Consider the following 10904-nt stretch of genomic DNA (forward strand, 5'->3'; position numbering starts at 1 on the left):
GAAACTGAGGATAGCAGCCTGGCTGTAAGTGTAGGCCTGACAACTTGCTGTATGCCTCGGTTTAATCGTAGTTCGGAATGCTCTTTAGCTAATACTCTAGAAACAGATTTTTAAGATTTCTCTTCTCTCTCTTTCTGTTTTTTTTTTTTTTTTAAAAAAAGCTTTGACTAACAGTTGTCTAATAACAGTTTGTACTGTGCCAATTTCTACCAGCAAGTGTCTTCTCTTTCCTGTTCTTCAATTACCTTGCGGCATGTGCCATTGTGAGGGAGAAACAGAAACAACACTCGCGACATCTGACAACAGTATTCAGGCTGTGCAGAGAAGCGTCCCTTTTTATTCTAAATTACAGCCCTTATCCACAGACCGCTAAGGCACCTGGTGATTAGCCATGCTACGACACAGTGAGAGAGGAAGGAAGCATGAAATGTACTTTGCATCATCCAAACAAAGGATCTGTCTGTGCTGACATCAGCTTTTATGGACTTCAAAACAAGGACACAAAAATAGGATGAATTTAAAGGGAACACAATGTGCACACTGTAGAGACATTTATAGTTTATTAACAAACAAAAGTATTTTATTTGGGAACTTTATGATCCTTAATGTATTTTTATGTGTAAATATTATATTGTTAGTGTCTTTTGGAGTGAGCCAAAGTTAATCTATAATGACTTAGATGATTATTGTTAAAACTCTGATGGAGGGAAGTGATACTCTTGGTAGTTATTGTAAGATTGTAGCATTAGCTGGTAGCATTCGCATGACTGATTAAAAATTTCTAATTAATTAGCGCACAACTGATAAGGCTAAGCATGAGCTGTATGCTACACTGAGGGGCAAAAAAAAAGAAATGACAAATGAAATACAGTATGTTGTGAAAACCCTGCTTCAACTGAGGAAGACAGATATACTGTACTGTATGTAGCAGTGAAATTCAGATTTTTACAAAGGTGACTCAATTATACACTGCCTGGCCAATGGACAGCCTTTAGCTTTCATTACAGCACACATTCACTGTGGCATTGTTTCGATAAGCTTCTTCAATGCATTGATCCAAAATCCATTGATGGAATAACCTGGTCATTCAGTATATTCAGGTAGTCAGCTGACCTCATTCTTTGGACACATAATGTTGCTGAACCTAGACCTGAGCAACTACAGCAACCCCAGATCATAGCACTGCCCCCACAGGCTTGTACAGTAGACACTAGGCATGATGGGTGCATCACTTCATCTGCCTCTCTTCTTACCCTGATGCACTGGTTCCCCACTGTCCTTCCAGTTTTTAATAATGCGCTGGACAGTTCGTAACCCAGTTTTAGTAGTTTCTTCAATCTCCTTAGATGTTTTCTCTGCTTGATGCATGCCAATGATTTGACCCTTCTCAAACAGACTAACATATTTTCCACAACCATGGGATCTGTCTTTCGACATGGTTGTTTAAGAAATGAGAAGCTACTCATTGCATCAGTTGGGGTTAAATAACTTGTAGCCAGCAGAAAGATAATCACCCATGCAGTAATTATCCAATAGGAGGCTCGTACCTATTTGCTTAGTTAAATCCAGGTGGTGACTGTTTTTTTTGGCCAGGCAGTGTATTTTTTTAGCTTTTGTCTTTAATAATGTGAAATCTGTAGTAGGATACACAAAAAAGCAAACAAAATATCACATTTTTTACCAATTATTATAATTTGTCTATCTTTGTGGAAAGAAGAAAATTTCTCTTACACTAATTAGCTAATATTTTATTTTATTACACAATTTGGATTTATTTTACTTTAAAGGATTTTGCAAATTTGTCCTCGATTTTGCCAGTAGCAGCGTTGCAGGGATATTAATGCTGTATCTGTTTCCTAACAAATTATTTACATTCTGTAAAGCAATAATCAGCAAACATCCAGTCATTGCAATTTTTTTAACTGCTCTGTAGAAACTGTGGGAAATGACACGTGTAGCTGGTGATTTTCACCATGGTCAGATTCATCAGTTATAATATTTTTCCGGTAAACTTATTTAGATATGTTTTTTATGTATCAGGATTTTTTTCCAACATCATGACACCGAAAGATGTCATAGGTCTGCTTGCTTTAAAACATGCCATGGGTATTGTGTATTCTGAGGATATCTATAAAAGGAGCAGACATTAAAGGACCTGCAAGTAGGATTTAGGGAGCTCGTATAATTATGTTTTCATATAACCACCAGTAAAAATGTTGCATTAGCTGGTCTTCTTCCATGTTGCACCGGCATATTTCTGGAAAAGCCCAGAAATGAAAACAACAAACGTTATTCTAACGAGGGCCTCGAAGTGATGTCCATCATAGGATTTCCTACGCTCTTGGAAAGGGAGATATATTCTGCCCCTTCCAGTGGACATCATAGGACCTTTTTCAGAAAAAAATATGTATGGTAATCATTGCAGAGAGACTGTCCCATATATTTTACACAGATGATGTTTGTTGCAAAAGTGAATGTAAAGATGGTGAAAATAGTTCACTATTATTTAGTTTTGTGTAGTACTTCAAGAACTACTGGTAACAGAAAATTATCATGACGCTACATACTGGGTGCATAGTCTTTCTTATTGGGTATTAATTATGTCTCATAATTTAAATAGTTGTATGACAAACCTGTAATATCTGTTAAACTGACAAATACTGTGTGTTTAATTTATTAACAAATTGAAACACGATTTGTCTGTTGTTATGGACTGCTGTACATATTTTGTATGGTCTAATGTTGGTTCACCTTCAGTTGGTTGCAGTCTACAACCTCACCAGTAGAGGTCATCTAAATCCCACACGCTGGTCCTTTAATGCCCAACGTTACATGAGAATTACTTCATCGAAAAATGCAGGATCATTTTTCATAACGTAAAATTACATGGGTTTTCTTTTAGTGATAACAATGGTTGCCTGGTACTCAGAGCATTAGTGAATATTTCTAAAAATTACATAATGCTGTATAAATCAAATATATATAAATATATGTATAAGATTATATATAAAATTATTAACTCCTCTTACTGTGACCCAAGGAATGTGTTTTTGTCAGTGTTCTTTGTGCCAAAAGTTTAATGTGTTGTGAGGGCTGATTTCCCAGATGAGGACCAATGAAAGAGAAATGTTTACACACATGGCGTTGAGTTTCTTTAAACAAAGTCTAAAGAAATTGGCTTTGCATTCCAAAAGAGGCCAATATATGAATTTACTGCTGGAGAGTTGCAGTGATAACATCATAGAAGTTGTCCCTCCTCTGTACAACTAGCCTGCAGCAGCTGCCTGTGCAACACAAGGGAACAGATATTTCTAAAAGCTAGAATCACACAGAGGATTGTTTTATTATGTCATTAAAAATCTAAAATGCTTTCCTAAGAGTTCCTCTCTGAAATGGATGAGCATCGCAGCAGTAGTATGACATGCATGCAGTGAATGATGGGTTTTCTATGATGGCTACAGCCGCAGACTCTGCTATTAGTGTGGATTTGGTGTAAACATAGATATAGCTGACCCTTGCAAGATTGGCTTACGCATAATATAAGCCAACAGGATTAAGAGGAATTGTTTGTCATGTTAAAATTGTGTGTACTTTTGCTCATCGAAAGCTTCTTGTTCACCACTCTGAGTTTCTTTGTGACATTTTGTAACTCTGAAGGAAAATGAATGAGGTAATGAACAATGTAAATGCTATAGACATATTCAGCACCAAAAATGTACGTTTTTGCATTCCCACATGTTTATGATTGTGTCTGCCACTTGGATGTTAATTACTGTATGTACTTTTATCAATTGTCATGTAAGTAGAGGCCTTAAACACTCGATATACATTTTTTCAGGGCTAAGGACTAAGAATTGTCACATTAAGAAATCAAAATGACGCAGGAAAAAAAGCAACTTCTGCAGTGTCACCATTTCAAACCATTACCTAAACCAATTTAAGTCTCATCTATGAGAATTATCTTTGCATATGGTCTTAAAGAATTTCAGATTTTCTGAAATTTCAACTGGCTGTTTGTGTAATCTCCACACTTCCTGGTGTGGGCATAAATGAACAAACTGAGCAAAAAAACACACACACATACACACACAAAAATATATTTAAACGTTCTGACCTGTTTTTTAACAAGACTTGTTTCTGAACTTGTTAAACTTGCTTTTTACTTTGTAATTTTTTGGATGCTGATCATGGGACTTTTTGGTTTCAAACAAATAGAGTAAAATTATATTTGCAATCAGGTAATCTGTAAGAACTGTACTAGAACTAGAACTGTCCTGCTGAGGTCCTTTTATGCTCTTTTAAGGTTGTAATTCTGCAAAAGTAGACATTTCTGCACATTTGTGCTTATTTCTATATATGGCACAAATATGGACCACAGCCCAAGATACATTCAAATGAAACTTATGATCTTGTGGTCACAAAATGGGAAGATATGTATGCCAAATCTTAGCATTCAGGGGTAACACCAGCTGTAGGTCGTGAGAAAACTGCTGCTGGGCAACTGTTGGAGTCTACAAGTCATAGACTGTAGAAAAATGGATGTCGCGTCTCCACTTCCTCCCACTGGTCAAACTGACGCTAGAATTTCAGAGATACGAGTGGCACCATCTTGCAAATTTGGAGCTATAGTCTGCAGAGTACAGTCTGAGAGGGGAGCCACGGTATCAATGACGTGCCTCATTCGCGTTTGCTTATACTGCAGCCAGCCACATGCTTTGGCTTCACTTTTGAGGAACTGTCATGGCGTCCACTTCTTTTACAGTCTATGCTACAACACATTAGAGGTTGCGCGACTTTCACTACATCACTACAAAAAGACAGTAGAAAGTAATTCTTTGCAACAATGAAATCTATATTCTTGACCTGAATACGTATTCTGAGAACAGACAGCTTAAGCTCCAGCCCACAGTTAATGTCATAGCGACACAGTCATCTAGAATGAATGAAGTGTAGACCAGGCCAGCTCTGTACTATGGTTTGTAGCTCTTCCTAGCTTCCCAGCCTTCCAGCTAATATTGTCCATGTAAACATAGCCTGTGTTGCAGCCACAATTCACTTTTTTTTCTGCTTCAGTCGTCATTATGTCGTCACTAGAACCCTTTGAGCTAACCTTGGAAAATGCAAAGTCTGTTTTTGCAGAGGAACAACCTAAAAGTGGAACTGAATAGAATTCCCTTTTGAAGTTCTTTAAAAGAAAAAAAAAAAGAAAAAATCTGTTACCTGAGCTGAATCGTTCATATCTTTTTCCCTCTGAAGTACATGAGTTTTACTCATTAGAAAGAAAGCAAGCAAGCACTGTTTGTGTCCTTTTCTTTTTGGTGTGACAGTATGTACGTTTCCAGACATATCATGTTCTCTCTCGGGGACGAGGTGGAGGAGTGGGAGGATGAAAGGGTAGATGCAGCTCCTCTGTGGCTGTTACGAAACGGTCGCTGGCAGATCCCAAAAGCAACACATCTCCTGCAGTCTGCTGTGGTGCAGATGCAGCGGCTCTTAAACTTTCTTTCTCCCCTTGGAGCAACACGCCCTCCCAAACTCTCTGAAAAGCGTTCCCCCGCATACCATCTGGTAAATCCTGTCATCCAAAGCTGCCTGCATTAAATTTTTATGTTATGTGACCCCATCAATTTTTTTCTATTTCTCAAATCTGATGTTTCTTAAAGTACCTCACAGCTTTCTGTATGAATTCATAATTCATAATTCAACTTTTGGTCACCAACCCACCAGGAGGAGACGCTTTTTTTAAAAAATTTATTTACAAAAACAAACATTCACAGCCTTAAATTCTGTTCCCTAAATCATTCGCTGGGGCCTTTTGAGAAATTTCCAAACGTGATATTTTCCTAAGGCCGCTAAAATACTATGGGAAGGTGATGTTTTGATTTTGGGACATGAGACAGTTTAACAGACCTTCTCATGTTGTCAGGGACATGTGACATGGGCAACGTCTGGAGGCAGTGTTGATCGAAAATCCGTTTCGCTCCATGATGAGGGTTTATCATTTAGCTAAGTATATATCTTTATCTGTTTTCTACTGTCAGCCACTGGATTCACTCGTTTACTGTTTGCTCAGTGGCTCATCAACAAAATTTCAAACTTCCATTTACAAGTATTTTGTCAAGTTTTACTTTCATGCGCAAACTGAGGCTGACTAATGTGAGTAGCAAAAGCCTGTCAGCATTGCTTTCCACGTGTCGCTCATGTCTTACCGCCTTGAAGTAAGATTGATTCTTACCAGAAGTGTGATGGGAAGGTGCAACTTAAGTTTTATTCACTGCACTGTCATTTAAACACAAGTATATTTGCGGATTCTTTGGCAAACTGTTATATTGTTGAGTAAATGCACAATTTGGTGTATTGTTATTCTATTCCAGCTGTCAATAAAATAGTTTAACTCCATCGTTAGATGCTGTAATTTGAGTTTTATTCATGTGTTTGTTTAACTTGTGCTGGTAAGTATGTATAAGAGGCTACAGCTGCTGTGTACATTTGCGGATGGGATGCAATTTTGAAGGTAGAAAAAGTTCTGACTCTTCAGTAGCACACAGAAAGGCTTCCACATAAAAACATACACAGAAAATTGCCTTTTTTCAACAGGGAATAAGCTAACTCCAAGACTATTATGGCTAATCTTTATTTTATTTACCTTTATGGATGAGACATGTTCTAATAGGATAAATTCATTTGTAAAAGGATTTTTTTTTAAAAAAAAAAGGTTAAAAAGACATAAAATGAAGGAAAAAACACACTAAATCCTGTTAATGTAGAACATAATCTGTATCTGCCCTTTTTATGATTTTCCAACTTTGAGGTGAAAACACTGGTAAACAGTGTTCACCACACATTTAAATGCTGTCCTGTTAGAATGTTAGCTGCTATGAATACAATTATGATTACATGTTGGCATGTAATGGAGTTAAATATATGGAGGTATATCAACCAGTTTAAAATACCGTTTAGTTTAGAAGTGTTTCTTTTTCACAAATCGTAAAAAATAACCCCAACCTGCATTGTTGACTCATTGTTGACACACTTCTTTCCTTTCAAAGTGGAGGACAGACGGGTTGGTTTTGAAAATGTACGTCTGATTAACTTCTCCACTTACGCTAATGAGCGGTGCACAGCTGCTTCCCGAAGCTCTCTGAGGGCTGCTGATGCTTTTTACCAACTCACACAAGCTAGCAGCTCAGATGCAAACCACTCCTGGCTGGAAAAAAGTTAACTATATTGGTAAAAAAGACAAAGTAGGAACAATGATCAGTTTTATTATTCCACACTGTTGTACTTAAATGCATGTAGTCCGTACTCTTCCGTCTTCTTCCCTGTAGGCTGACCAGTGATTACCTTTGCTAAAAACATTCCTGGAACCTCAATAACCAGAAGACACAGGGGAGCAGAGAGATAAACACATCACCATAAGAAAGATGGAGGAAGAGAACGAGACTGGGAGCTGGAGAGACACACAGAGGAGAAGAGAGACTCATTTTATTTGAGAGTCGGTAGGACGACTGAAGCTTCAGCCTGATCGAATCGTCTCTCTCTATATGTCACTCACTTCTCACCTCCTTCTCCATTATTTTTTTCGCTCTTTTCCTTTATTCTCTTATAGTATCTGTCTTGCTCTCTGTCCATCTTTCTACCCTCATCACTATTTCCCCTCTCTCTGTCTGGCAGATGTCCAGACTCCCAGGCGACAAACTGATCGGCTGGTATTAAGGTCTCTCTCACGCACGTACAGAGCATGTAGTTGCGTGACAGGAAGGCAGGTCACACAAGCCACAAACACGCACACGCACACTGAGGCAAAGCCATGACTTGCATGCACATGCGCAGAATGACAGACAGGGAAGATGCCACATCACACACACACACAAGCGAGTGCAGGCGTGACGTGCATACACATGGAGATTTCACACGCTGGAATTGGATGCAGCAGCAGGGGGCCCCTCTGATGGTGCAAATGCAAATTGAGACATAAATTATTTTCTCCACAGGGGAAATTACAGTTCCAAACAACAGCATGTTTCGCCTCAGCCAGACTCTGACACCATATAGGAAGAAGCTGTGCCTCCACACAGCTGCTGCTCTGATTCACTCTAGCACCCCCTGCTGATGCGTTTTCAGGTTCATTTGTAAAAAAAAAAAAGAAAAAAAAAAAGGTGGAGACAAAGATATGTGGAGTTTTGACTCAGTCCAAGGGTGAGCGTTTTGCTTCCTGTTTTTTTACTCTTTGATGTTCCCCTGTACTACTTCCAGTACCCTTCATCATTCCTTCCTCTATTAACTTGATTTTTGCCTTTATCATCACCTCCTGTATTCACCTAGCTGCCTTTTTGCACAAACACCAGGAGTTGTTATCCAGTTTCTGCTCTTCCTTCCTTCACTTCACCTCAGTTTACCTCCTCCATCTCAGCTCCTATTTTTTACTGCCTCATTCCTCAGCTTTTATCATCCCCGTGCATGTCATTCTTTCCTCCTCTGCTCCTGTCTTTCCTCCAGAGACGGTCTCCTTCTCTCTTTCCTGGCTCCCCTGGGGGATGGATTAGCGGTTTGTGTGGGGATTAACTATATCCAAACTGAAACAAACAAACAAAAAAGGTTACAGCGTGGTATAAAGTCTCTTTCTAACTTTCTCTAACTATGCATTAGTTTACCAATAGAGAACATGTCAGCTGTTCATGTAGAGAAAGGTTCAGGAAGATGGACATGGATTGTCTTTCATTTGAACTGTCTGCACGGTCCTGAGCCAGCTGACACATCCTAACTGACATGCATACTTAATTTTCATATTTTGGATATACTCTGACCACAGCAACAATATGACACAATGATCCACCACCTTGCATTTAACTAACACGCTTAAAACTATTCTCCTTTACTCGCTGGCTTTCACTTTTACATTTACACAACATTTAAACAAGTTTTTATTTAATTTCAAACCATTCAAACAGTAACCATCCTAAAAGATGAAATGAGGTAAAGTACATTTTCACTTTACAGTTATTGACTTCTGATCCACATTACACATACACCTACTAGACAAGAGTTTGTATTAACAGTTAAGATTCACATTACTATTACTCTTCCTGCTATTGCTGTGTTCTTTCTAAAAACCAAACAATAACTACACAAGTTGGTATCACACAACTTTACAGTTTTTACAGAGTTTTTTTTTTTGGTTCATAAATAAAGAAAAATAAAAAAAGGCACATCAAAGAATCATCTGACTGGCTCAGTTGGCTGAAAAACCCGTGTGATTGACTCCATTGTTATGTCCATCCATCTAAAAGTTTGTCTGTGAATGTTCTCAGTCATCCAGGTCATGGTATACTACATGGTATTTTAAAAAATGCAACTGGACTTTTTGGTTTTTGAGAAGACGTTTTACCACTCATCCGAATGAGTCTACAAGTCCAGTTGCCTTTTTTAAAACACTTTTTGGATATCTAAAAGTGTGAGTAAAATGTCAAATTTTAAAATATGGTAAACATACATTTAATTTTGCATACCGTAACAAAAACATGAAGTTCTCTTTTAAAGTACCACTTTATTTATTTTTTGTTTTTGAGGTCACACTCCTGCTTAGCTTAGCTTAGCTTATCTTAGCCTCACAATTTGATACTATGCTACCAAAATATCAAAAGCAGTCAAAAAACCTTTGGTCTCATTATTGTTTATATCTTAATTTGACTTCTTATTATGTTGTCCTGGCCATTAAAATAATAAAAAGTCTGGATATTTTATGACGAGGCTAACCCACTATCCTTGTGCATAAATTAAGCTTAGGAGGACAAAATGTAAACTTTGTCACATTTGTCATGAATTACGAGATGAAATCGACTCTGTGTTGTTGTTTATCCAGTCGCAGTCCGAGTAAAGCCTTCTAGCATGACTGGCATTCTGGTGGATTCTTAAGGCTTCTAGCTTGTAGCATAGTTAGCAAGGCGAGCATGGTTAGCATGGTAAAGATAGCTTCCCTTCACCGCATGACCTGTCAGGTATATGAGAAGAACTAATGAGTCTAGTGTGTGTTTGTGTGTGTGTGTGTGTGTGTCCCCTTCATGTGTACACTAGCTTGCCTGTTAATACTTTGTGGTTAAAGTAGGAAGCACAAATATTTTAGTCCTGGTTGATTTAGTACTAGTCGGGCTGGAAAGGTCAAGCAATAACTGCCCTTTGTCCATCAATCTTTGAGCAAACTTGATATGATTTTATGCCGCACAAGGGATACTTCTATGTACAGCAAGGCACAGTGGACAGACTTGTTACCTCTCAGAAGTTGGAGGTGCAGCTCTTCATCTAACAGCTCACTGTGGCTGCTGTTTCTTGCTCTGTTACTACCCGAAATATTTCAAACACTGTCAAACAAATGACAGAAATGACGACTCTCTTGTTTTGTTGACCCATTTTTGATGAACTGCTAATCTCATTGACAAAACATATCTCCTGTAACTGATTCATAATAAAAGTCAACTTGTGTATTTTCAGTTAAATGCTGCGTTTGCATTAGCAGCAATCCCTGAGCCAATCAGCTACTGTCTTATGACGAGTAAATGTTCTGTATTTATATTTTGATATATCTAAATAAATATCTTTATAGATTGCTATAGCATGAGCCTAAAACAGCCATTTTTTTTTTTTTTTTGCAGGAATAGCGCCACAGACAATAGATGTTCACATCAATGAAGATCTTCACAGATTGTCACTTTAAGATTTTGTCTTTGTTTTCACTTTCTGTGTACTCCATATGTATAAAGGTATGTATATTATTATATCAAAATATATATTTAAAATTTTCCTCCATTTCCCTTGTTCACATTATGTAGCATCCGTTAGCATGCTAAGTTATTTCTCTGAGCTCTCTCTGATCTCTCTGAGTGTTGGTGAGACAACCACATCTGTCC

This window comes from Chelon labrosus (genome assembly GCF_963514085.1).
Source record: "Chelon labrosus genome assembly, chromosome: 4".
In the NCBI taxonomy this organism is placed as follows: domain Eukaryota; kingdom Metazoa; phylum Chordata; class Actinopteri; order Mugiliformes; family Mugilidae; genus Chelon; species Chelon labrosus.